The sequence below is a fragment of the Trichosurus vulpecula genome, chromosome 1 (genome assembly GCF_011100635.1).
Source record: "Trichosurus vulpecula isolate mTriVul1 chromosome 1, mTriVul1.pri, whole genome shotgun sequence".
Lineage (NCBI taxonomy): Eukaryota > Metazoa > Chordata > Mammalia > Diprotodontia > Phalangeridae > Trichosurus > Trichosurus vulpecula.
Genome location: NC_050573.1, coordinates 423,874,551 through 423,901,740, shown reverse-complemented (window position 1 = coordinate 423,901,740; position 27,190 = coordinate 423,874,551). Strand labels below are relative to the sequence as shown.

The window sequence follows — 27,190 nt, the reverse complement described above, 5'->3', positions numbered from 1 at the left end:
GAAATTAGAGTAATACAAGAAAATCATGAAAACAAGAGGCAATAACATGGGAAAAAATATATAAAAATTTTGTGAGGAAAATAACTCCTTAAAAAATAGAATTGGCCAAATGGCAAAGGAAGTACAAAAGCTCACTGAAGAAAGTAATTCCTTAAAAATTAGAATTGAACAAGTGGAAACTAATGACTCAAGATACTATAAATAAAATAAAAAATGTAAAAAAATAGAAATATGAAATTTCTCATTGGAAAAGCAATTGACCTAGAAAATAGATCCAAGAGAGATAATATAAGAATTACTTGACTACCTGAAAGCCATGATCCAAAAAAAAAAAAATCTGGACCACATTTTTCAAGAAATTATCAAAGAAAACTACCTTGATATATTAGAACTAGAGAACAAAAATAGAAATTGAAAGAATACACCAATTACTGCCTGAAAGAGATCCTAAAATGAAAACTCCCAGAAACACCACAGCCAAATTCCAGAGCTTCCAGATCAAGGAGAAAGTATTGCAAGCAGCCAAAAAGAAACCATTCAAATATTTTGGAGCCACAGTAAGGATTACAAAGGATTTGGCAACTTCCACATTAAAGAATCAGATGGCTTAGAACAGGGGTGGGGAACCTGTGGCCTTGAGGCTGCATGTAGCCTTCTAGGTCCTCAAGTGTGGCCCTTTGACTGAATCCAACTGGATTGTGGCCTTGAGGCCACAGGTTCCCCACCCCTGGCTTAGAATATAATATGCCAGAAGACAAAGGAGTTAGGATTACAAGCAAGAATCACCTACCCACCAAAATGGAATATAATCTTTCAGCGGAAAAAAATGAATACTTAATGAAATAGACTATTTTCAAACACTTCTAATTAAAAGACCAGATCTGAATAAAAAAAAATTACCTCCAAATATAAGACTCAAGGGAAACATAAAAAGTAAAAAAGAAGTAAGAAAGAGAAAACATAAGAAATTTCATAATGTTAAACTGCTTATAATTCCATGTGGCAAGATAACATTTCTAACTCTTTAACAACTTTATTACTATAAGAGCAATTAGAAAGAGCATATGTAGACAGAGGGTGGATATGAGATGACTTTGATGGGATGATATTCCCAAACACAAAATAAAGGGGTAAGAAAGAAAATTGCACTAAAAGAGGAAGAAAGGGGGAAATAGAATGGGGTAAATCATCTCCCTATAAAAGAGGCATGAAAAACCTATTATAACAAAGGGGGAAATGGTGGGGGTGGGGGTGGCGGGTAAAGCTTAAACCTTACTCTGATGGAAATTGGCATAAAGGAGGAATAGCATACATACCATAAGTAAGTGAAAGGGAATGGGCTAGAATGGGGAGGGGAAACTGATAAAAGGGAGGATATATTGGGGAAGGCAGTGATCAGAAGTAAAACGCTTGTGAGGAGGGGAAAGGGGGGGGTAACAGAGAGGGGAGAATAAACAAGCAAAAAATAGCATGGAGGGAAATACACAGTTATCATAGCGATAAATGTGAATGGGATGATCTCACCAATATGAAACAGAGCAGATAGCAGAATAGATTAAAAACCAGAATCTTACAATGTGCTGTTTACAAAAAACACATTTGAAATAGATACACACGAGGTAAAAACAAGGGACCAGTGTAGAATCTATTATGCTTCAGATGAAGCGAAGAAAGCAGGGGTAGCAATCATGATCTCAGACAATGCAAAAGCAAAAATAGATCTGATTAAGAGAGATAGAGAAGTAAACTATATCTTGCTGAAATGTATGGTAGACAATGAAGTCATATCAGTACTAAACATATATGCCCCAAATGCTACAGCATCTAAATTTTTGAAGAAGTTGAATGAGTTACAGGAGGAAATAAATGATAAAACTATACTAGTGAGGGACCTCAACTTTCCTGTTACTGAACTAGAAATCTAACCAAAAGATAAACAAGAAAGAAGCCAAGGAGGTGAATAAAATTCTGGGAAAATTAGATATGATAGATCTCTGGAGAAAATTAAATGAGAGTAGAAAAGAATATGCCTTTTTCTCAGCAATACATGGCACCTAAACAAAAATTGACCATGTGTAGGACATAAAAGTGTCACAACCAAATGCAGAAAAGCAGAAATACTAAACTCATCCTTTTCAGATCATAATGCAATAAAAATTACATTAAATATGGACAATGGAAAGATAAATTACACTAAAAGACCATAATAATCTATTAAATGATAAATTCAAAGATCCAAGTTTTTGGAACAAAAATTCATTATTTGACAAAAAACCGCTGGGAAAACTGGAAAACAGTATGGCAGAAACTAAATAAAGACCAACATCTCATACTATATACCAAAATAAGGTCAAAACGGGCACATGATTTACACCTAAAAGTGATACCATAAGCAAATTAGGAGAGCATGTAATAATAGTTCATCTGTCAGATTTATGGATAAGGGAAGAATTTCGGACCAAAGAAGATGTAGAGAGCTTTACACAATGTAAAATAGGTAATTTCAATTATGTAAAACTTAAAAGTTTTTGCACAAACAAACCAACGCAACCAAAATTATAAGGAAAGCAGAAAATGGGGCAAAAGATTTTCAATAAGTATCTCAGATAAAAGACTCATTTCTCAAACATATAGAGCACTGAGTCAAATTTATAAAAAACACAAGTTATTCCCCAACATTCTTCTGGTTCTGTTCACTTCACTATGCATCAGTTCATGTAAGTCTTTCCAGGTTTTTCTGAAATCATCCTGCTTGTCGTTTCTTACAGAACAATAACATTCCGTTATAATTATATACCACAGCTTGTTTAGCCATGCCCCAATTGAAGGGCATCCCATTGACTTCCAATTCTTAGCCACCATAAAAAGAGCTGTTATTTCATTGGCTTTTTTATACAACAAGAATTAGGAGGGAAGCAGAAAATTGGGAGAAAATCTTTGCAACTAGTATCTCTGATAAAGGCCTCATCTCTAAAATATACAGGGAGCTAAGCCAAATATATAGGAATACAAGCCATTCCCCAATGAGAAATGGTCAAAGGATATGAACAGGCAGTTTTCAGAGGAAGAAATTAAAGCTATCTACAGGCATATGGAAAAATGCTCTGGATCGCTGCTGATTAGAGAAATGCAAATCAAAACAACTCTTAGATACCACATCTCTCCTGTCAGATTGGCTAAAATAACAAATCAGGAGAATGATAAATGCTGGAAAGGATGTGGGGAAATTGGAACATTGTTGCATTGCTGGTGGAGTTGTGAGCTGATCCAGCCATTTTGGAGGGCGGTGTGGAACTATGCCCAAAGGGCTATAGAAATGTTCATACCCTTTGACCCAGTAATACCACTTCTAGGGTTGTATCCCAAAGAAATCACGCAAGCGGGAAAAGGACCCATATGTACAAGAATATTTATAGCAGCTCTCTTTGTGGTAGCCAAGAATTGGAAAGCAAAGGGATGCCCATCAATTGGGGAATGGCTGAACAAGCTGTGGTATATGAAGGTGATGGAATACTATTGTGCCATAAGAAATGGGGATGATGCAGACTACATAACAACCTGGAAAAACCTACACGACATAATGCTGAGTGAGCGGAGCAGAGCCAGGAGAACGTTGTGCACAGCCACAGATATGTGGATTCCGTGAGGACCTACCCTGACATACTGTGCTTTTCTCAGCAACCTAAAGGGCAAGGACAACTCCAGGGGACTCACGATGGAGAATGCTATCTTCATTCAGAGAAAGAACTGCGAAGTTTGAATACAGACTGAGGCACACTACATGCTCGCTTTTTCTGCTTCTCTTTTGTTTTTGTTTTTGGGTTTTTTTTTTTTTTTTTTTGGTTCTGTTTCTTCTTTCTCATAATTCATTCCATTGGTCAAAATTCTTCTCCACGACTTGACTAGAGCATAAATTAATTCAATGCGAAGTTATACATGACAGTTATATGAGACTTCATGCCGTCTTGGGGAGGGAGGGGGGAGGGAGGGGAGAAAAACTGGAACTCAAAACTATGTAGAACCGTGTGTGGTAAACTAAAAATAAATAAAACACCTTTAAAAAAAAAGAGCTGTTATTAATATTTTTGTACAAATAGTTCCTTTCTCTTTTTGTGAACGTCTTTGGAATATAGACTTAGCAGTGGTATTGCTAGATCAAAGAGTATGTGCAATTTTATAGCTCTTTGGGCATAGTTCGAAATTGCTCTCCAGAATAGTTGGATCAGTTCACAATTCCACCAACAGTACATAAGTGTCCCAGTTTTCCTATATCCCCTCCAACATCTGTTTTCCTCTTTTGTCATATTAGCCACTCTGATAGGTGTAAGTTGGTACCTTGGAGTTGTTTTAATTTGCATTTCTCTGATCAACAGTGATTTAAAGCATTTTTCATATGATTATAGACAGCTTTGATTTCTTTGTCTGAAAACTACCTCTTCATATTCTTTGACCATTTATCAATATGAACATAATCGTGGATTCTTGAAGGCTTTGCTAATAGATCTATCCAAGTTCCATTGCAAGATTAACTGTATAGATTTAAAGAGGGCATTACCTGAAGGTTGATCACCAGATGGAGAATTTCTTTGGCCATAGCAACCTCATGAAAACCATCTACAAAAGAGTACAGAAGTTGTTTCCAGCAGTTGTAGGGGTTGGGGGCAGGGGGTCATCTTATTTATAAGGTTTTACTTCCCTACACTCAGCCTAGAACTCTCCATTGTACCATTGAACTTGATTTCATTGTTACAGGGAAGTTTCAGTAAGGAAATTCTCTGCTCTGGTAGATTGGCCCCTATTCTCTATCTTAAAGTCTCAGAAAGTTGCTGGAGCCACTGAGAGTGAAAGTGATTTGCCCAAGATCACACATGTAATATACTTCATAGGCAGGGCTTGAAACCAGACTGCCCTAACTCTAAGGTCAGCTCTCTACTCACGCAATTCTTTTGCCCCTCTTTTTATATATGTATGTGTTTTTATTGCCTGAGAGTTTATAAGCTACACCCTAACTGGCATTAACCAGCTGTGGACAATTGCCAAGTCATCCTATTACCCGTTTCCTCATCTGTAAAATGAGTGGGTTATACAAGATAATCTCAAAGTTCATTTCTGGCTGCAGAGTCATGTGTTTCTATTCCTCTGTGTAAAGTGCTTTATTCAATAGCAGTAGAAAATGATGGACTATTTAGGATTTAGAATGTATGCTCCTTGAGGGCAGAGACTCTCATTTTTGGCTTCATATCCCCCATACCTTACACAGTACATTATTTGTATACAGTTGGCAGTTAATAAATATTTGTGGAATTTATAGTATTTTCCTTATAAATAGAATTTCTGAGAACATTGCCATAATTAATCAGGACAAAGAAGCTCTATTTTCCCTCTAAACTAGGGGTCCTTGACTGTTTTTGTGTAATGAACCCCTTTGGCAATCTGGTGAAACCTACATAGACTCCTCAGAATAATTTTAATGCATAAAATAAAATACATAGAATTATGATGGAAAGCAATTAATTGAAATGCTGTTATCAAAATATTTTTAAAACATATATGAGCTCCAAGTTTAAAAAAGCTATTGTTGAATAATCATCAATAAAATGAGACTATCCAGAAAAATTTTGTTTCCTGGAAGCTCTAGCTTGCATTAATATTATTCTCGATGCCATTTGCATTTAATCAGACTCTATTCCTTTTCAATGCCTGTGGTTTTGAAATATTTAATAGCCTTGCTTATTCTCTTGGTTTAATTATAGTTGAAAATATTGAGATTAACTTAGGCAAGATAAAAGGATTAAGAAAATACCATGAAATCACTCTACATTGCCACCCTTGAGTGGTACACTTTTTAAGATAAATTGGGGGTGAGATGTTGGGAAAATTATCCTTTTTTATTCATGTATATAGTGGTACATCAGATGCATGAGAGACAAGGTTAGTAATCCATGCATTGCCTAATACTTTGTCTCTAAACTTCATCATGTGCCCCTCAATTATATTTATAGACCTGATCCTCGTGTACAATTGAAATTACTAAGAATATAGACATATCTGACTAATAAAAAATGTATGTACAATGCAAACAAAATCTTTGAGTTCCCTTATTTGACATTATTTTCTCCACCTAATTAAACTTTACATAACCTAGATTATTTCCAAAAATAGAAATAACTTTTTTGGTTTGTCCTTGGTACTGTTTCATTCTTGCTTGTACGGTCACATTGCTCTTCTTTGATAATAAGTTTTTGTTGGAGCAGATTCCCTTATCCAAACTTGAACAATAGCCTAAATTTTTATAGCATCTTTCAACGGATGTAAATGCCATGCCCAGCCCTTGCCATGACCTATTCCAGTAAATGCTATATTACCTGTACTCTACATTAATAAGACTGATAATGGAGGAGTTTGGGTAAAGAGGATTAGGAACTCTCCAGCCTTCGGCTCCATTCAAATGGCGCCTTCACTTCTTTTCTTCCAGCTCCCTTCTTAACTTTCTGCAATCTAGCTTTCTATCTCCTCATACAACTGAAACTGCCATCTCCAAATTTATCAGTGATCTCTTAATTGCCAAATCTAATGGCTGTTTTTCTATCCTAATTTTTTTTACCTCTTTGTAGTTTTTGACACCATTGATCACCTTCTCCTGGATACTCTCTTCTCTCTAGATTTTTATGATACTCCTCTCTCTTGATTCTCTTCCTACATACCTAACCATTTCTTCTCAGTCTCCTTTGTTGTAGCCACCTCTAGGAGACACCTAACATCTATAGATGTCCTCCAAGGTTCTATCCCTCGCCTTTTTCTTGTTTCCCTATAGATTCGATTATCAGCTCAGATCATTACCTTTATTTCCAGCCCTAATCTCTTTGCTCAGTAACAGCCTTGTTTTACCACCTATCTTTTGGACATCCTGAGCTAGTTGCCCCCTATACATCTCAAAATCAACATGTCTGAACCTACTTATCTTCTCTTCCCTAAACCCTCCTTATTCCCATCTTTTCTGTAGCTTTCAAAGCATTACCATCTTCCTTATCCCACACATTCATAACCTTGGTGTCATTCTGACTCTTCCCTCTTACTCCTTACATCCAAGCTCTTAATATATCTTGTTGTTTCTACTATTGCAACATCCCCTGTATATGTCCGCTTCTCAATTTTATAAACTCATGTAGGATAAAGTGTGCAGAACCAGGAGATCATTGTACACCATAAGAGTATTATTTTAAGGATGATCAACTGTGAAAGACTTAGCTCCTCTGATTAAGACAATGATCCAAGACAATTCCAAATGATCCGTCATGAAAAATACTGTATACCTCCAAAGAGAGAACTAATGAACTATGAGTGCAGATTAAAGCATACTTTTTTAACTTTATTTTTCTTGGTGTTTTTTTTAATCTGTGTTTTCTTTTGCAACATGGCTAATATGGAAATATGTTTTGCATGGCCTCACCTGGATAATCAGTGTCAAGTTGCTTGCCATCTCAAAGGGCAGGTGAAGCCACAGGGAAGGAAAGAATTTGGATCTCAAAATTAAAAAAAATTAATATTAAATTTTTTGCATGTAATTGGGAAGTATTTAATGAAATAAAGAAAAATATATTTTTTAAAATGTCTCCTTCTCTCCTCTCAAATAGCAATCATAGGCTGTTTGAAACCTTCTTTACCTTTTGCCTTTTGCAATAGCCTTCTAATTGGTCTCCTCCCTCCCGTAAGTCTCTTGCCACTCCAATCCATCCTCCATTCAGCTTCCAAAAGTGATTTTCCTAAAGTGTTATTCTGACCGTATTATCCCCAATAGGAGTCCAGTGACTCCTTATTACATCTAGGATAAAAAAGACTTCTTTGTTCTGGGACTTCTTCACAACCTGGCACCCTTGCTACCTTTCCAGTTTGCTCCTTTCATGAACTTCAAGAATCAGCCACATTGGTCTCATTATTCCTCACACACAATAATCTATCTCCTGGTTCTGTGCCTTTTCATTGATTGGCCTCCATTCCTGGAATGCTCTTCTTCACCTCCAATTTTTGGCATTTCCAACTTTCTCCAAGACCCAGCTCCAATCCTACCTTGTATCAAATGTATTCCTGGTCTTCCCCTCTGACAGTACCTTCTAACTGCTCTGTATATATCTTGTATTCACCAAGTTATGCTCGTTTTTTATTCCACCACTAGAGTGTAAGCTCTTTGAGGGCAGGGATTGTTTTTGCTTCTCCTTGTATTCCAAGTGCTTAGCATGGTAATAAATATGAAGTAAGCACTTAATAAATGCTTTTTGACTGACTAACCTCTAATGGAAAATCCAATGTTAAATGCACAAAATAATATTGATTTTTTCCTTCATTTTCCCTGAGAAGAATTTGTGGTCTTATAATTATTTTAAGTTGGAATATTTTTAAAAAAACTTTCACTTTTTTCCCTAAGGATTTAGATTCACAAGCTACTAAATTTCATCTCTAGTCCTGAAACAAAGGATGAAGAGTATCTCTAAAAGTTCTTGGCATCAACTGACTCACTGTTATAACTCCTCTTTTAGATAGAGTTTTTTGGTTTCTTTTTATTTTGTTTTTGATTTATGGAATAAAACAAGCATTTCCATAACAGACTACAATAAAAAAAAAAGATGACTGCACATGAAACTGCAAATCTACTTTGCAGAATTTGCTCTTCTTTTCAAATATACAGCAAATTATCATGTAAATTTCTTTTTTTCTTCCCTTCCCACCAAGATGGCTACCATTAGACACAAATAGGTACACGTATGCAAAATTATTCTGTACATATTTCTATTTATCATTTCTTTTTCTGGATGCAGAGAGTGTCTTTCATCATATGTCTTTTATAGTTAATTTGAGTATTTATAATAGTCAAAATAACTTTTTTGTTCAAGTTGTTCTTAAAACAATATTGCTGTTACTGTATACAATGTTCTCCTGGTTCTGCTCATTTTGCTCTTCATTATTTCATAATTTAGATAGAGTTGTAAGGAATCTCCAAATCATCAGGCATAGTTTTCTTCTTGTTGGCAACAGATTACTTAAGCCACCTTTCAGAGATTATTGCAATATTTTTAGGACCTTTAGAGATGGAGATTCCACAAATGTGGTAGCCTCTTTTAGAGATTTAATTCTTCTATCCAACATGTCAATGATGAGCTGCTGATAATTATGCTTATCTGCTACCCTTCCACCAGCTGTGTCATTGAGTTCAGATAGATGCATTCAGATTTTCTGAGGTCATGAAACTCTTCTGTACTGTTTTAATCCACTAGCACAGCAATCTTTACTTTTCTCTTGGCCCTGCAACTGGTCTCATAAGGAAAGGGAAGAGAAGAGAGTTAAGTGTTTACATAGCATTTGCTGTGTATCAGGCACTCTGCTAAGCACACTTTACAAATAATATCTCACTTGATCCTCAAAACAACCCTGCAATGTAGGTACTATTATTACCCCAACTTTACAACTGAGATAGCTGAGGCAAACAGAGGTTAAGTGACTTCCCAGAATCATACAGTAATAAGTGTCTAAGGCCAGATTTGACCTCAGCTCTTCCTAACTCCAGGCCCACCCCTCTGTCCACTGTACCACCAGCTGCCTCATAAGGACTCAGTATTTCAACAAGCATTCCAAAATTTGGAATTTATGAAACAGTTGGAAATCCAATCTTATAGGCTATGTCTTTCTTTTTTTAAGGCTATGTCTTTCTAAATTGAAATTTTAATGTCCTATGAGATGGAAACCAAAGCATTATTCAAGTTTATCCCACCTAAAACCAAAGAGGTCTTTAAGCAAAAGCAGGACACCTGTACTTGTTAGGGTAAAAGGCCTTTTTGCTGCTATTCCATGATTCTGTTGGCATTTAAAGCTGGAGCAGTCTATAGAGAAGCTCTTATCTAACCCCCTAATGTTATTTTATTTTTTTAATATTTTAGTGATGCCTTTTTTTAATACTATAGATACAGACCTGATCTATATAGCCTTCTCAGACACAAAGAAACAGTTAAGCAAAACAAACCAATATAATGACCATGTATGATCACTGTAAGCAATTTCCAGCACCCATCTTCCCCACCTGTCTACTTAGGACAGGGAAGTTTGTTTCATCATCTCTCCCGTAGATCCAGCATTGGTCATGCATGGCCTTTAAACTAAGTTCAGCTACTCTGTAGTGTTCTCTTCATTTGTATTATTGTAGTCATAGGTGTTGTTCTTCTGGATTCATCTTATTTGCTCTACTTTAATGTATTTTTAGTTTTATTATTCCCCCCTCTGTTTATACCACATTTGTTTTTCCTGAATATCTACCTCAACAATCTGTCCACCCCCTTACCTTCCATTGAACCTGCTCGTGTAACAAAGAAAATCATTTAGGTAAAACCAGCCAACCCAGGGACCATGTCTGACATCCCTGCCTTTTAGCATTGTTTTTGTTTGTGTGGTTTTATTAGCTTTTCCTGGTCCTGCCTACTTCAATCTGAACTAGTTCACACAGGTTTTCTCATGTTTCTCTGAATTACTTATATTTGCCACTTCTTATACAATATGATATTCCATTGCATTCATATACCACAGGTTGCTCAGTCAATTCCCAGTTAAATGACAACTATTTTCTTTCTAATTTTTGGCTGGCACAAAAAGTAGTGCTGAGAATATTTTGGTATATTTAGGACTTTTTATTCTTTCTTTGACCTTCTTGGGGCCAACTCTTGTTAGAATTAGGAGGTCAAATGACTTTCCCATAGGCACAGAGATACTAAGTAGTTCAAATCCATTTCCTTTAACTCTTGATATAATATTCTTTCCAGTATGCAATGCTTCCTTATGTGCTGATTCTGTCTTGATCTTTATAGCCTGTGCCTCTCTCATGTGAAGAAACTTAAATTAGTCTTACACCAGCTGAATACAAGCCATAGATATTGATTCACATCACTTCATATGGCCCTTGAGAAAATGTAGATTTTCTAATTTCCTAATATTTCAAAAACCTGTGTTAAAGGATATATGTACAATGACCAGGTTTTTGCTTTTTTTTCCTTAAAGAACACAATGTTTTCTATTCTGAAGGAATTCTTCATGCTTTCAGTGAAGTTTCAAAAGTAATGCCAGAAATTTCACAATAGTATTTCAACTCCCAATGAACATCAGCATATACTGTAGATTTTAGTACACCTAGCTTTTCAGAGTACTTGACTGCTTTGTTTCTTATCTAGCTTGATTTTAATCCTTCAGTTGCAAGTGACACTTAGACTAAGTGGTAATAGTTGATCTTTTCAGTTAACACAAAAGTTAAAGAAAGAAGTTAAAGTTGTACATGTAAAAATCCCTGTTGTGTGTGTTCAGAAGTCTCCTTCTCTTGTCAGTAGAAGGAACATTTTCCTTATTCTTCTGCTTTTGCTTTTTATAATGAAAGAATAGTTATGATCACCATTTATATATTTTGTAAGCTCTCCCTCTCTGCCTCTCTCCCCCTCCCTCCTTCCCTCTCCCTCCCTCTCTCTCTCTCTCTCTCTCTCTCTCTCTCCCTCTCTCTCTCTTTCTCTTTCTCTCTCTCTCTCCCTCTCTCTCCCCCCTCTCTCCCTCCCTCCTTCCCTCTCCTCTTTGTTTCCCTTTCCTTGTCTAGCTTCTCCACTCCCCTCATTGATAGTACTTTGACCTATTTCTGCCCTTAATTGTTTTCCATTTGTTCTAGAGTTACCTAAATGATTCTTGCATTCTCAAAATGGACATCTTTTCCTTAGCAGTTTTCCAGAGAATTAACATACTTTCTCTTGTACTCATGTTTTAATGATTTGTTTGCAGCTAGTGATGAATTGGAAGGAACTGCATATTAATCCTTGGTTAAGCTTTAACTATCTCCCTGGGGTGTTGTGACAACTACTTCTTAAGCACTTGAAATTTATAAACTATCTTGAGTTTTGTCTTTTTTTGTTTGTTTGTTTTTTACCTTTAAAAGGTAAACAAGGTAACAATCCAACGTAAAAATAGCTATCTAGCTCAGCTTCTGAAATGGTCAATGGAGAAAGTACTCACTTTGATGAGCTCACAGAAAAGATCACATGTCTTAGAAAAGCTTCTTAATCTTTCTATATGTCATCTCAGTGCCTTCTAATTTTCAAAATTCATGTCATTCTTCTTCAGGGTTTGAATATGTGTGATGACATAGACCAAATAAAAGGTCATCAGAAAAGTACATTGTAGATTTAGATTTGTAATCAGTGCCCTTCAGTCAGCTTTATACCAGATAATTGTGTTTGTTTTCAAATTTTCTGCATATGTTCCTTCTCTTGGTATTAATGCAATTTGAGGCCATGCTTACACAAAACCAAATGCTTAATAAAATGTGAGGGGGGGAGGCAATTATTTGAATAACTGCATCATGTAGACTGAGCTTCCTTCATGGAATTTTAAACTGCATTTTAAACTTTTTTTTTCTAACTCTCATATATTTAGTCCCCATATTCCTCTGTCTCTCAATTATTCCTTGCCTCTGTCCCATTTCCGGTCTTCTTACCTGTTGTCCAAATTGTCCTTGAGCACCCCCTGCTGTTTGCTGTTATAATTTCTTTTTCTCTAAGTTGGTGATGACTAGATGAGGTCTAAAATGATAGCATGTCAAAGAAAAAGACCATAGCCAAAAAATGCATCATTTTACTTACAAATTTATTACAACAAATGAAAAAATGCATAACATTAGAGCATGAGGGCAGACTTTAAATTCTTCAAATAAAAGTCATAGCTTTAGTACTGCTTATTGATTTTACCATAAAAGGGTAGTTGCATTACTTTAATGGAAGAACATTTTAAAATCCTGAAAAATTCATCACAAATTTATGTCTTGTTTTCTCAACAAGGATATAAGTTTATGGATTGTGGCCACTTCTCATTGTTCTTTATATCACCCACAGTGTCTGTCACGGTGACTTGTAAGAAGTAAATAGGTGCTTCGTCACTATGTTTCCAAATTCTATTAATAATTTAAAAAGTATTTGTTCACTTGTCTTGCTATCATATAACTGCATATTTATTCAACTCTAAATTGAGGATCCTCACACAAAGGCTGGATGACCAGTTGTAAGGCTGTTTTGTGGAGAGAATTGGCTTTGGTTTGCTTTTTTGTTTTGTTTTTTGGTGTGGGTTGGACCCAATGGCCATTGGTGCCAATTCTGCAGTTTTGTGATTCTGTGACTGAAAAAAAAACATTATTTTGTGCTTATACCAGTCATCTTTTTTGTAATAAGTAAGGTTTTTCTTGAACTCTAGTACAACAAAAAACTGTGTGTTCTTCAATGCAGAAGTTCTTAACTTGAGGTCTGTGAACATTATTTTTTAAAAAGTATTTTGACAAGTATTTCAGTACAATTGGTTTTCTTTGTACTTGCATACATGTTATTTTAGACATTTAAGAATATTATTCTGAGAAGAGGTTCTCAAGTTTCACTAGACTGACAGGAGTTTGTTATTTAAAAAAGAAAAGGTTAAGAACCCTAGCTTCAGTGGGAACTGGCCAGTATTCAGAAGCTGTATAAGGCTCATAAATTACCAAGAAACAAGAAATTACCAGCTCAGGGGAAAGAAAAGTAAAGTTCCACATTGGTTTCCCAACTTTTTAACATGTGCAGCTTTCGGCACTGAAAATCTTTTCCTTCCCTGTCCATGCTAATTTCCTTGACATTCACTTCAGAAATGGTGCCACATACCCTTATATTAATTCTCTGTAAGAGGCCAATCAAAGGTGGGTGTAAAGAAGAGTAGTTTCTGGCTCTTCTCAGCACCCTATGCTAATAATGCTGTTTAAACATAATCCAGGAATACTATTGATGCCAGAACCAATTTAGAATTAAGCTGGTGGATGTTTTCAATCACTGTTAATAATAATATCACCATTAAAATCTCCCTCAAGTTCTGCCAGCTGTATTGAACCTGTAGTTTCCTCTGACTACCTCCTGCATACCATTTCCCTAGGCTTTCTATTTTCTTGAAGGAATTTTTGGAATGAGGGAGCTGGACAGAGCTAGTGGTGATGGAAGTGAACATCATGGGAGTGAGACCATAAAACAAAGGGGGAATGCCCAAGCAACTTTTTTTTCCTTCGACATTGGAACTTAGTAACAACTGATTTGTAAATAATTCATATCTAATTGTTTGATCGAATCCATTCAAGTCTATCTTTTGTTTTCACTCTAAAATCTCAGAAGACACGGCTTTGATTTTACTTTCAGGGTAATTTTAAGTAAATAGCCTTGCATAGAGGAGGGAAAATGAACTGAATGTGTGTATATAGTTTTATATATATATTATATATATATATATAATATATATATAAGTGATAACTTCTTCTCATTTAAATTGTGAAATAATATGTTCTACCTATCATCTATCTCTACTGGTCAAAACCAGTGAATTCACCAGTAAAAGGAGCTCCAAGAATGGAAATTACCCCCAGTGATGCAAATTGGCATCACATTTGTAATTTTCATTCTTGTGGAGGCACTAGGAGGTTAATTGAATTCTTTGCAATTACATAGCTTTGTAAGTGATAATAGTAGAGGTTGTGATAGTGAATGGTCCCAACATGACTCTGGAGTCACAAGGGATGGGTTCCAATCACTGCCATTTCCTGTGTAACCTTGGGTAAGTCACTTAACTTTCCTTGGCCTCAATTTCCTCAACAGTTAAATAATGGAATTGGATAAGGTGGCCTCCAACTCTTGAGCTTTGGTCTAATGGTACTTTCCTTTTTGAGTTTTAGGCATCAAGGTTCTTTGTGGAGAGTTATATTAAAAAGAAACTCTTAATTCTTTATTTCTTAATCCTTTATTCTTCTTTTAAAATTATCATTACCATATTTTGGTAAGGATGATGTTTAGAAAAGAGTTCAGGTTTTTGTGTGCTACTTTAGCCTTGGTTCTGCTCCCTGAAAAATCAGAATATAAGGAAAAAACATAGTCCTGAAAACTAAGCAAAAACAATATGAGAGTTTCATAAGTTTGAGCTGCAAAGTTTCAAGTTGTTTGAACTACTTATAATAAAAATAACCCTCTGAACACACAATAAGGTACATTCTATTCCAGCCAAAATAATTTCTTTATAAAAAAACCCTAATATCTTAGTACATAGGAATTTAGCTGTCATTTTAATCTAGTTATTAATGTAAGAAAAGCAATGTTGTATAGTGGATAGAGAGCCAAGAACATCTGAGCTAAATAAAGCTTTACCTCTGACACATCCTCACTGTGTGTCCCTTAGTAAATGTCTTCATCTCCTCAGTACTCTGGGAAACTAAACCATGCTGGTAGAAGGGTTTGCTTCTTCTACAAGTTCCCTACACCAATGAAAATCATAGGTCTGATCCCTTTCCCCAACCCTTCCATATTAAGAACTGTGTTTGACTGTAGCACCTCCATTTTTAAGTGTCTCCCTAATGATTCCATGAGATGTGGTACTACACTCCTGAGGGATGAACAAAGTCATTGATTTGGTTAGTTCCTTGGAGTCATTTTCCTTTTTGCTTGAAAGCACTAGTTTTTAAAATTCTAATCACAACCTCAACTGTAATTTTCTTAGAAGTGCTTAAGGATGACAGATCTGTTGAACTTTTGCCACTGCCTGCGCATAAAATTAGGCTTTCTAAGGTTTGAGTAACTTAGCTTCTTGAAAGTTTGCCATTAAAACTCAGCCTGAGTAGTATTTCTTCTCCTTCACCTGAATGATAACCCAAGCTCAGAGTATTCCATAGCTGAGTAATATTTTAATTCCTTTTTCAGATGCATTATGCTATTATAAGACTCCACAGATATGTATGGTAGACTTTCCACAAAACCCAAAGATCTGAATTCTAATTCTAACCCTGTCATTTATTAGTAATATAGCTGTGGGTAATTCATTTCTTTCTGGGACTAGGTTTTCTCACATTTTTTAACTGTCAAGTGAGGGCTAGGCAGACTTTAGTGATTCCCAATCTTAACTTTCTGTGACAAATCAAAAATACCTTAGTTGTCTCTAGATCCTTTTTTTCCTAATGTATAACATTCATAATATGTCACTCAAAATAAAAAAAAAGTTAGTAAAATATCTTCCACAGCTGTCAAATGAAATGTCTTAGTGGCAAGCAACCTATTCCTTCGTTGTGCTCATAAATTACCTGGATTCCCTCTAAGAGATTGTGATTTCAGACTAGGAATAATACATATTAGAGTTTAATTCAGATCTTTTCTCCCAAGTTCAGACATTCTTTTTTTTAATAAGTTTTAAATTTAAATACAAAATGAGGGAAAAAATTGCCACGTACATAGCAGAACAGAAGAGAGGATTCAATATAAAACAATTAATGTCCATTTCAAGAAAATCTCTATAATAAATCCTACACATTGTTTTCAAAGCTACCCCGCTTTTCTTTGCTTCCTTGTAGGTTTTCTTGTTCTCTGCTGCTCTGTTGTGTACTTTTTACTTTATTTTTCCCCTTCCTTGTCCCACCCCACCCTAAAGAAGGATACAATTAAGCACAGATACACACATACATATATACATGCATATATACACATATATATATATGTATATATACACATATGTAGATATCTATAAACATACACATATATACACATATGTGTAAGACCATACTATGCTTATTTCCACTTATCATCTGTTTCTTTGGAGGTGGAGATCCTCTCCCTTCATAATTCCAAGTCTTTCCATGTTTTTCTCTAAATCAACCAGCTCATCCTTTTCTACACCATAGCAGTATTCCCACCCAATCACATCCTATCTGAGAGATTGTTTATGAGAATTTTTTTTTTCCAATTTGCTGCATTCCTTCTATTCTTGGCTGCATGGATTTTATTTATACAAGAAAATTTTAATTTAAAGTAATCAAAATTGTCTATTTTACATTTCAATAATGTTCATACCTTATAGTATAGTTTAAGGTTTGCTACCACGGAATCTACTTCCTTTACATCTTTTCCCCATGGTTTCTTTGAAGTTCCTGACCTTTTATTCATCCATATGAACTTTGTTATTATTTTTCTTTAATCTCAAAAAAGATAATTTTTAGTAATTTAATTGAGAATAGCATTAAATAAATAGATTAGTTAGGTAAAACTGTCATTTTTTATTGGCTTTACCTACCCATGCACAATAAATATTACTTAGCTTATTTAGATCTGACTTTATTTGCATAAAATGTATTTTGTGTTTATGTTCATATAGTTCCTGGTCTGTTTTGGAAGGTATACTCTCAGGTATTTTATAATGTCAAGTTATTTTAAATGGTCTAAAACAATATTGAGTGATATTGCTGACACATCATGTGGTTTTACTTTTTTTCTCTTTTGATTTAATCTATTTTAGTTTTAACTTTGTCTGAGACAATGATTTCTACTCAAATTTTGTTATATGATAAATTCTACTCCTAACCTTTATTTTGTCTTTGCGTATATCTCTCATTTTTATTGTGTTTCTTGACACCAACATATTGTTGGATTCAACTTTTTAATCTGCTATCCATTTCTGTTTCATTGATAAGTTTATCCCATTCACATTCTTGTTGTGTATTTTCCTCACTATCCTTCTCACCCTATTTACCCTATCCTTCCTCACTCCTCTACTTTACCTGGCCTGTTACCTTGCCTTCCCATTCCTTAACCTACCCATTCCTCTAAGAATCCTTCCCTTGCCCATCCCCCATCCTCTTGCCCTCTTATTTCTTTCTGAATTTAGAACTTTTATATCCTTCTAGATACATATATTGTTCCCCCTTTAACCCATTACCAATGAGAGTAAGGTTCTAGTACTATCCGCCCTCCCCCCACTAGCTTCTTCTATATAAGTTTTTTTTTTCCTTTTGTGCCTCATTTGTATGAGGTAATTACTCCTTGTTATCTCTCCCTACAGTTTTTTTTTTTTTTAGAATTACCCCATCATACTCTGCTCAGGCCAAGCCTTTCATTCAAACTACCCAAATAATGATTACAGTCATAAAAATACTGATAATATTTTCACATATAAGGAGTAAACAATTTGACCTTATTGAGTCCCTTATAATTGGTCTTTAATGTTTACTTTATGTTTCTCCTGGATGTTATATGTCAAATTTTGCCATCAGTTCTGATGTTTTTGTCACAAATATCTGAAAGTCTTTCAGTTAGTTAAATGTCTTTTTTCTTCATTCAGGATTATACTTAACTTTGCTGGATAAGTTACCCTTGGTCATAACCCCAGTTCTTTTGCTCTATGAAATATAGTATTCCAAGACATACTGTCCTTCAACATAGTAGTTGTTCAGTCTTGGGTAATCCTTATTGTAGCTCCATGATATTTAAATTGTTTTTTTTTCTTATTGCTTCAAGTATTTTCTCCTTAACCTGGGACCCTTGAAATTTGTCTATGATATTACTGTAAGTTTTCTCGCTGGTATCTCTTTCAGGTAGCAGTTGGTAGATTTTTTCTATTTCTAATTTACCTTCTTGTTCTAAAACTTAAGGACAATTTTCCTTGATAATTTCTTGTAATGTTATGTCAAGATTCTTTTTTGAAAAATCACACTTTTGGTAGTCTGACTATTCTTATATTATTTTTCTTCCATCTGTTCTCCTAATCAATTGTTGTTATCTGATGAGATGTTGTGGATTTTCTTGTATTTTTTTATTCACTTGATTTTGTTTGAATATTTCCTGGTGTCTTAGAACATCATCAGCTATAAAAAAGTGCATATCCTTTGACCTAGCAATACCACTTCTAGGGCTGTATCCCAAAGAAATCACACAAGTAGGAAAGGGACCTGTACGTACAAAAATATTTATAGCTGCTCTTTTTGTGGTGGCAAAGAATTGGAAATCAAGGGGATACCCATCAATTGGGGAATGGCTAAACAAGTTGTGGTATATGAATGTAATGGAATATTATTGTGCCATAAGAAATGGGGAGCAGATGAACTTCTTAATAACCTGGAAAGACTTATGTGATCTGATGTTGAGTGAGGGGAGCAGAACCAGGAGAATATTATACATGATTACAGACACACAGTATCTGTGATGACTAACTTTGATAGACTTGGCTTTTTCTCAGCAATACAGAGTTCAAAGGTAGCTCCAAAACACTCATGATGGAAAAAGCTATCCACAACCAGAGAAAGAATTAGGGAGTCTGAATGCAGATTGAGGCAAACTATTTGCTCTCTCTTTTTTTTCTTCATTTTTGGTTTTGTTTCTTCTTTCTGATGATTCATTCCATTGGTTATAATTCTTTACAACTTGAATATTGTGTAAATAAGTTTAATGCGAAGGTATATGTAGAATCTATATAGGATTAAACGCCATCTTGGGGGAAGGGAAGAGGAGCAGGAGGGGGAGAAAATTTAGAACTCAAAAGCTTGTGGAACTGAGTGTTGTTAACTAAAAATAAAAAAAAAGTTAAAAAAACATCAGCTTTCCCTTGCCCAATTATAGATTTCAAGGAATGATTTTCTTCCTTAAGTTTTTGATTCCCTATTTTAAGTTGGTTGACTTTCTTTTCATGATTTTCTTGGATTGGTCTTATTTTTTTTTCTAATTTTTTCTCAATCTCTTTTATTTCATTTTTAAAGTCCTTTTTAAATTCTTCCAAGAACTCTTTTTTGTGCTTTGGACCTTTTGATATTTCTCACTGAAAAATAGTTACATTTTTAGCTCCATTATCTTCCTCTGAATATGAACCCAGATCATCTCTATCCCCATAGAAGTTACCTATGGTTGAGTTTTTTCTTCTCAAAATATGGAATGCTTCATGAATTTGTGTGTCATCCTTGCACAGGGGCCATGTTACTCTTCTCTGTACCATTCCAATTTTAGCATATGTGCTGCCAAAGCAAGCATCAGACATTCCTGAACTTTTTTTTTTGTTGTTCCATGGACTCTCTGGGAATCTGGTAAAGGCTACAGACTGACCTCTTCTCAGAATAAAGATTTTAAATGCACAAAATAAATTAGACAAGATTACAAAGAAAACCAATTCTATTGAAATATAGTTACCAGAAAGCTTCCTTTAAGTTCATGGACTCTGGGTTAAGAGCACCTATCCTAGCTTAAAATTGATATATGTGCCTCAGTTTCTACAGCAGAGAACAATATTTGTGGTATTCTGTGGAGGATATCATAAAGAGAGAGACAAAGTAGAAAAGCGCCTTTGTGAGATAAAAGGAGTGGAGTACAAAATATAATTAGCCCTTTCCATTCCACTAACTGAATTTAACCTATTATTCCAATCTGTATTCAACTGACATCCAAATTGAACAAAATACTTCTTAATCTTTTTTGTACTTGTTCTCCATGTTAATTGGGTGACACTGTTTTGGGTAAATTCTGTTTATGTCTCAGTATATGGGCAATGTTGCCTGAAATAGGACTGACTTCCAGAAGTTTCTTTAAATTATGTAGAAATATAGTCTTCCTAGTTGTGGTAAGTGGACTCACTGGCCAGTTGTGCTTCAGTGAGAACTGATTATTTAGCAGGTAAGGAAATTTGATCTCTAATGGATTTTTATTTTAAAATACTGTAATTTTTTAATCAAAGAGAAGTTGTGAGGTGGCATTATTTTATTTTTTAATTCCAATTGACATCCTTTGATTTTTCCACATCAATTTGGTTTGGCCATTAGTCTAATGACTTCAGTAACCAGTGATCTTTCTTTTTTCCAATCTAGAAGGACCAGAAACATCAAGTAACAGCAAAATATATTTGATTATAAGTATTTGCTTTCTTCTGTCTGTGAAAATGCACTTTAAATACAAATAATTATGAGCAGATATTGTAATTTTACTCTGAAATAAACATTTTCATCCTAGTATCTCTATTTTCTTTGTCTTATGGTAAACAAATCCACTTCAACAATTGACACACCTTAGCCGTTCAAGGTATTCTTAAATTGTGGTCTTCCTAGTGTTGAAGGCTGTTGGATTTTTAGAACATTAGAAATTCTCTAATGCTTTTCCTGTCAGGGATTTCAAAGATCTGAATTGTGATTGTTACTATTTGAAAAGGTTGCTGTAAAATATTGGCAATGACATATGATTCTTTGTAATAATTAGAGGTGCTCACACAGAAAGGGATATTAGGCAAGCCTGATCAGTACCAATCAAAGATAAGAAAATTGTGGGTAAAAAAGAAAAGAAAAACTCCAATATCTCATTTGATCTTTCTTCTTTTTCCATGTTTTTTTTACATTCCATGTAGCATAAGGGTTGTATCTGTGATTTCAATGACACAGCAAACTCATGGGGCAGCTAGGTGGTACAGTGAGTAGAGCACTGGCCCTGGAGTCAGGAGGATCTGAGTTCAAATTCGGCCTCAGACACTTGACACACTTACTAGCTTTGTGACCTTGGGCAAGTCATTTAACCCCAATTTCCCTGCCTTCCCTCCTCAAAAAAGAAAGGAAAGAAAAAAAGATATAGCAAACTCTTTGAGGAAATGCCTTCAACCAATGCAGGTTAACACTTGCTCTTTAATATATATTCTTACAAAGTTGACTAGAACACAAAGCAGTTAAGTGATTTACCCTTTGTCACACAGATTATAAAGTGTCAAGAGGAAGGAGCTGGATTCAGGTCTTCCTGGATCCAAGCCAACTTAAGAGTTTTTTTTAAAGGAGCTTTTCAGGTCTTGTGTCTAGGCTGGCATGTCTAATTTGTGTGTTTACTTAGGACACTGACTTTCCCCCAGCAGATGGTCAAGGTCTGAAAATCTAACCCAGTTCTAGCTAATGGTTAATGTTGAGATAAATAATTCATTATCACATTAGCATGGCAGCCCCTCCAAAGTTTACCAGCTGTTCAGCCTCTGAAACACTACTTTAGTACATGCCTGACACACAATTATATCTGCAGCTCTAGTTCAAGGGCTTATGACAACTGAGATGCTTTTTTCTCTATTGTTGTTCTAACAGCTCACCAGGTAGCAACACTTACATCATTATAGTATCTCACTGTGTCCTATTACATTTACAGCTTCATACTGCAGACATAGTCTTCCATTATGGAAACATTTCTCTCATCATAACTGGGTCTGTAAGTGTCAGGGCTGCCTGCCATATGCTTATGCTCAACCATTTAGTTTTTGACAGCACTGTTCTTTAAGATTATAAAGATAGTGATTTGTAATAGGATTGAATGTGATTGGGTCACTGCTTAAAGGACAATAAGAAGAACATGTTTTTACTTGTCTTCATGATGCCGTAGTATAATGAGAATCAGTATCCCCTTCTTGGGTAATATGTTCTTATGAAGTAGCTTAAACATTACACTAGTGTATTTTCAAAAATAAACATGGATTCTGTCTACCCTCCCACTCTACTGGATCCTAAAATACCCTGCTATATTAATCTGTAGCTGTCCCTTGTGTCTCAGCCCTTAGTAATTTGCCCACTCATTAAAGATGCTTATAAAACATTCCAATTATACATTTAAATCACTAGAGCATCTACCATTTGGTCCCTTGCATGTGGATTTGCTCTTTTGTAAGAGAAATAAATCATTTGCTCTCTATTTATAGCTTAAAGAGACTGGCTATTTAATAATTGTTTTAGCTGTGGAATAAGAATGGCAAAAAAAAAGAATGAGATCTTAATAATTTCCAATATTACTTTAATTTTCCAAATGTTGCATAGAAGGCTACCTACTTTCAAAAAAGGATTCTTATTCTTTTCAAGTGCCCCTGTTCTTCTGCAAGTATATTTTAACACAACCATTTTATCATATTTGAGGTAGGTGGGTAAAATATGTCTATACCTGTATTTTCAAAAAGATAGATAGATAGGTAGGTATATAGATAGATAGATAGATGTATATGTACATATACATACTTGAATACAACATTTTTAACAGAAAAAAATGCTTTAGGTGTAAGTGGCTGAATAGTTAGGGAGACAGCTTGTGGTATACAATATATTTTCAGAGCCATCGATTGCCTTTACAAAAAGTTGCCTTGGGAGATTTTGAAGGATGCTTGCATCTCCATTGTCATAGCTGGCAGTAAGCTCTAGGCAATAAGGCAGTCAAGCTGACACCAAAGGGGAAAATCATACCATTTTGGCTGATTCCATCTGTGTGGATTTACAGTTTTTAGGGAGCATAGGTGGGTGGTGAGTGGGTCCCTATATACACTAAAGCTGAAACCATTGAGGTGTATAGATTGATGGGAATGGGTATAGAGAGGAAGGTCAACTGGGGCCAGTTTTTTTGAGTAGGGTATATACTAATAGATTATCTCTGTAGCAGAGTGTGATTAGAGTAGGTTATAAGATACAGTTACAAATACTCGAAGCAGGAAATAGAGCAAGTAAGATAAAAAGGACTTTATTGGACTTCTCACCTCTACCTACTACCAGGTGGAGGTCAGCTCTAGGCAACTTCAAATGCCAGTACCACTATGTGGGGATAGCCCATTCCCAGGATATTCTGGGCAGCATATATGTACAATAATACCTAAGATACCATAATCAGCCAATCAATCGACAAACATTTATTGAGCACCAGTTATGTGCCAGTCACTATATTAGGTGCTGGGGATTCAAAGACAAAAGTTAAATAGTCCTTGCCTTGAAAGGGTTTACATTCTGATGGGGGAAGATAAGCCACACATGTATAGGTATGTACATTGTAGATATGTACAAAGCAGACACTAAATAGATTCAAAGTAACCTTGGCAAGGACGGCACTAGCAGCTAGTTGGGAGGAGAGAACCAAGGAGTGAATGGAAAAATCCCATATAGAAGGTTGCATTTGAACTGAGTTTTGAAGAAAACCAGAGAAAGCCAGGGACGAGAGAACATTCCACATATGAGGCAACAGCAGAGCAAAGGCACACACACCTTAAAGATGAGGAATAGCAAGAAGTCCAATATGGCTGGGGAGAATGTGTACGAGGCTGGAAAAGTAGGTTGAAACCAGATTGTGAAGAGCTGTGAAAGACAAACAGAATTTTATATTTGATTCTGGAGGTAATAGAGAACCACTGGAGTTTATTGAGAGGGGAATGACCTCCACTTAGGGAAAATCACTTGATATGGAGGATGAATTCAGGTGGCAGGAGGCTTGAGACAAGGAGACCAATTTGGAGACTGTAACAAGAGTCCAGGCAAGAGGTGATGGAGCCTAATTTAGGCCATCAAAAACATGTGGATTTTTAGTAATGCGCTCAGTTCCTGCTTGGGCACACCAAAGAACTTTTCCCTGAGTGATGCAGAGTGATGACTGGGGTTAAGATCTGGAATCCCTCATTCAAGTCAACAACTCATTTAAATAAGCGTTTATTAACTGTGATATCCATCATTCACTGTTCTAGGTACTGGGATAAAAATGAACAGTCTCTTCCTTCATGTAGCTTCCATTCTACTAGATGAAGCATCATATTTAATGTAAAGTAAATACAAAATTGGTATAAATGAATTAACCTAATACATCGAGAGGTCTAGGTGACTTTTTTTCTTTTTAGATGTTCATTAGGATGCACACTGGTAACATAATGTATAAATGCTATCATCGACCAATCAATGCAGTTTATGAATTTTTTAACCAACTAGTCACTTCATAGGTAATGACAAACTGTGGACTCGGTATTGGTGACCTCACCGAGTGTCAGGTGTGAAGGAGCGAGAAGGCCTTCTAGGGTGTGACTATGACCTCTTTGGTGGGCAGCTAGGTGGCTCGATGGATAGAGGCAGAATATGGAGTCAGGAAGTTGGTTGTTGTTCAGTTGTTTTCTCAGTCAATCTCTGAACCTGTTTGGGGTCTTCTTGGCAAAGATCCTGATGTAGTTTGCCATTTCCTTCTCCAGCTTATTTTACAGATGAGGAAACTGAGGCAAACAGAGTGAAGTGACTTGACCAGGGTCACACAGCTAGTAAGGGTCTGAGGACAGATTTGAACTTAGGAAGATGAATCTTCCTGACTCCGGGCCCAGCTTTCTATCCACTGTGCCACCTAACTGCCCTGGAGTCAGGAAAACCTAAGGTCAAATCTGACCTCAGATATTTTAGCTGTGTGGCCCTCCAGCTCAGAAATGAGCTGGAGAAGGAAATAGCAAACCATTCCAGCATCTTTGCCAAGAAAGCCCCAAATGGGGTCATGGAGAATCAGACACCACCGAACAACAACAACAAAACTTCTTTTGACCTACCTTCCTTTCTTTAGCCATTGGCTGGCCTGAGTGGGAACTTTACTGATACTGATATCTTCCTAGCATCAGAATGCTATAATTCCACAACATGAGGTGGCTTTTTCCAGGTAGCTTCCCAAGCTAATCTGAGCTTGAGAAGGGGATCTGTTTGCAGCCTTAAAGGATATTTCAGTGACTGAGGAAGTGAATGGCCTTCCCTAAGGAGTCACTGGAGGAATCACACTTTTAATTATATATAGAAACTAAATATACTCTAAGTGTAACTGACCCCTAGGTCTGAAGGTCTACCAAGTACTCTTTATTTCTTTTTTTTTTAATTTATTTTTTGGAGGGGGGAAGGCAGGGCAATTGGAGTTAAGTGACTTGCCCAAGGTGACACAGCTAGTGTGTCAAGGGTCTGAAGTCAGATTTGAACTCAAGTCCTCCTGATTCCAGAGCCAGTGCTCTATTTACTGTGCCACCTAGCTGCCCCAACCAAGTATTCTTTAAAAGAAAAGAGATAGCAGGATACAGAGGAAGAGCTTTAATAAAAGGAGCTAATTTTTCTTTCTATTCTCATATCCTTTATCAACAGCAAATAAGAATTCTGTTTCTAGTGCCTTTTTCTTTTACCTGCCAAAAAATAATGAATACCAAATTTGACTGCTTCAGTATATTCTAAGCTCCTAACAAATACAGAAGTCATGCGTATAATAACGCTGTAGTCTTTAGCTACGAAAAAGGAGGTCCCATGAGACTCACCTATTCATGCTTGCATTTAAGTGATGACATTAAAAGGTACTCCAAAATACTGGTTGTTCATCTTTTCAAGTGCTAAGGGTTACTTGAATTTTAAATAGATGCTTTCAAAAGTCCTTATTCAAATCAAGAACATAAAGAAACTCAAGGAAACATATCATGATAGAAATATTTATAAAGAGTCCAAAGATCTGGGTTGAACTTGATTCAATAGACAATCATTAAATATCTAGGGTTAGCAAAGCAATGTACTAGAAACTAGGGGTGCACTGGGGGGAATGGGAAAGAAAAAGTCCCTGCCCTCAAGGAGTTTATATTCTCCTGGAACAGTTCATAGGCACTTCATAGCCATGAAAACTTGAATGAAATCACTGGGCCTCTCATATCCTTAGACTCCTCAACTTTAAAATGGGGTCACACTTGCTCTGCCTATTCCACAGTATCGATATATCATTCATATAAATATATATATGTGTGTGTGTACATATGTATGTGTATGTATGCATGTACGCGTAGTGTATATGTGTATGCATGCGTGTGCACATATACATATAATACATGTGTGTTGTATGTATGTGTACATGTATACATGCATATATGCACACTTGTGTATATATATACAGTATGTGTATGTATGTATATATATTTTTAACAGTATGTGAAATTCTTGATAAAATGATAAAAGTATTCACCAAAGATGAGGAAGACTTTTTCTTAGGCAATACCATATCTGCAGTTGAATTATTTTAGAGAACAATATGCATGCTCAGTTTCCTTATGCTAGAGTTTATTAAAACATGGGATGGATTTGTTACAATATTTATTTTCAACCTCATTGATAGTGGGATGCATCTAGCTCTATTATATAAACTCAAGTAATACTTAATCAATATGCAGTGGTATAATGGAAGAGACAGTGAATTTGCAGTTAGAACCTGGGTTCAAATACCAGCTCTGCTTCTTGCTGACTGGCGTGATACGGGTAATTCACTTGGCTTTGCTTCAGTTTCCTCACCTGTATAATGAGAACATTGGATTCAGTGACCTTGAAGAAACTTTCCCCTGTTTAACACTGGTAATTGAACATCATATCCAAGGAATACCATGACGTCCTCCATTCAGTCAACAAACACTGAGTCAGCATTTATAATGTGACAGATACTCTAGTATCTGGAGATACAAAGAAAAAATTATAACGATAAATAAAACAATAATAAATATTAATAATAATAAAGAAAAAACAAAGAAAACAGTCCCTGGCCTGAGACAGCTTATATTCCAAATCATTTAAACATTATTTTCAAGAACT

The 27,190-nt window shown here is 35.7% G+C and overlaps 1 protein-coding gene and 1 non-coding gene across 2 annotated transcripts in view; one reads left to right on the top strand and one right to left on the bottom strand.

Annotated features, from left to right (window-relative positions):
- The window catches only part of PDE4D (phosphodiesterase 4D), a 928,932-nt gene that overhangs the window by 359,174 nt on the left and 542,568 nt on the right, over positions 1-27,190 (top strand). The gene's annotated exons all lie outside the window — the stretch shown is intronic.
- LOC118835017 lies at positions 19,738-19,840 on the bottom strand. The gene has a single exon (XR_005009384.1). It is a non-coding gene; the product is annotated as a U6 spliceosomal RNA (small nuclear RNA).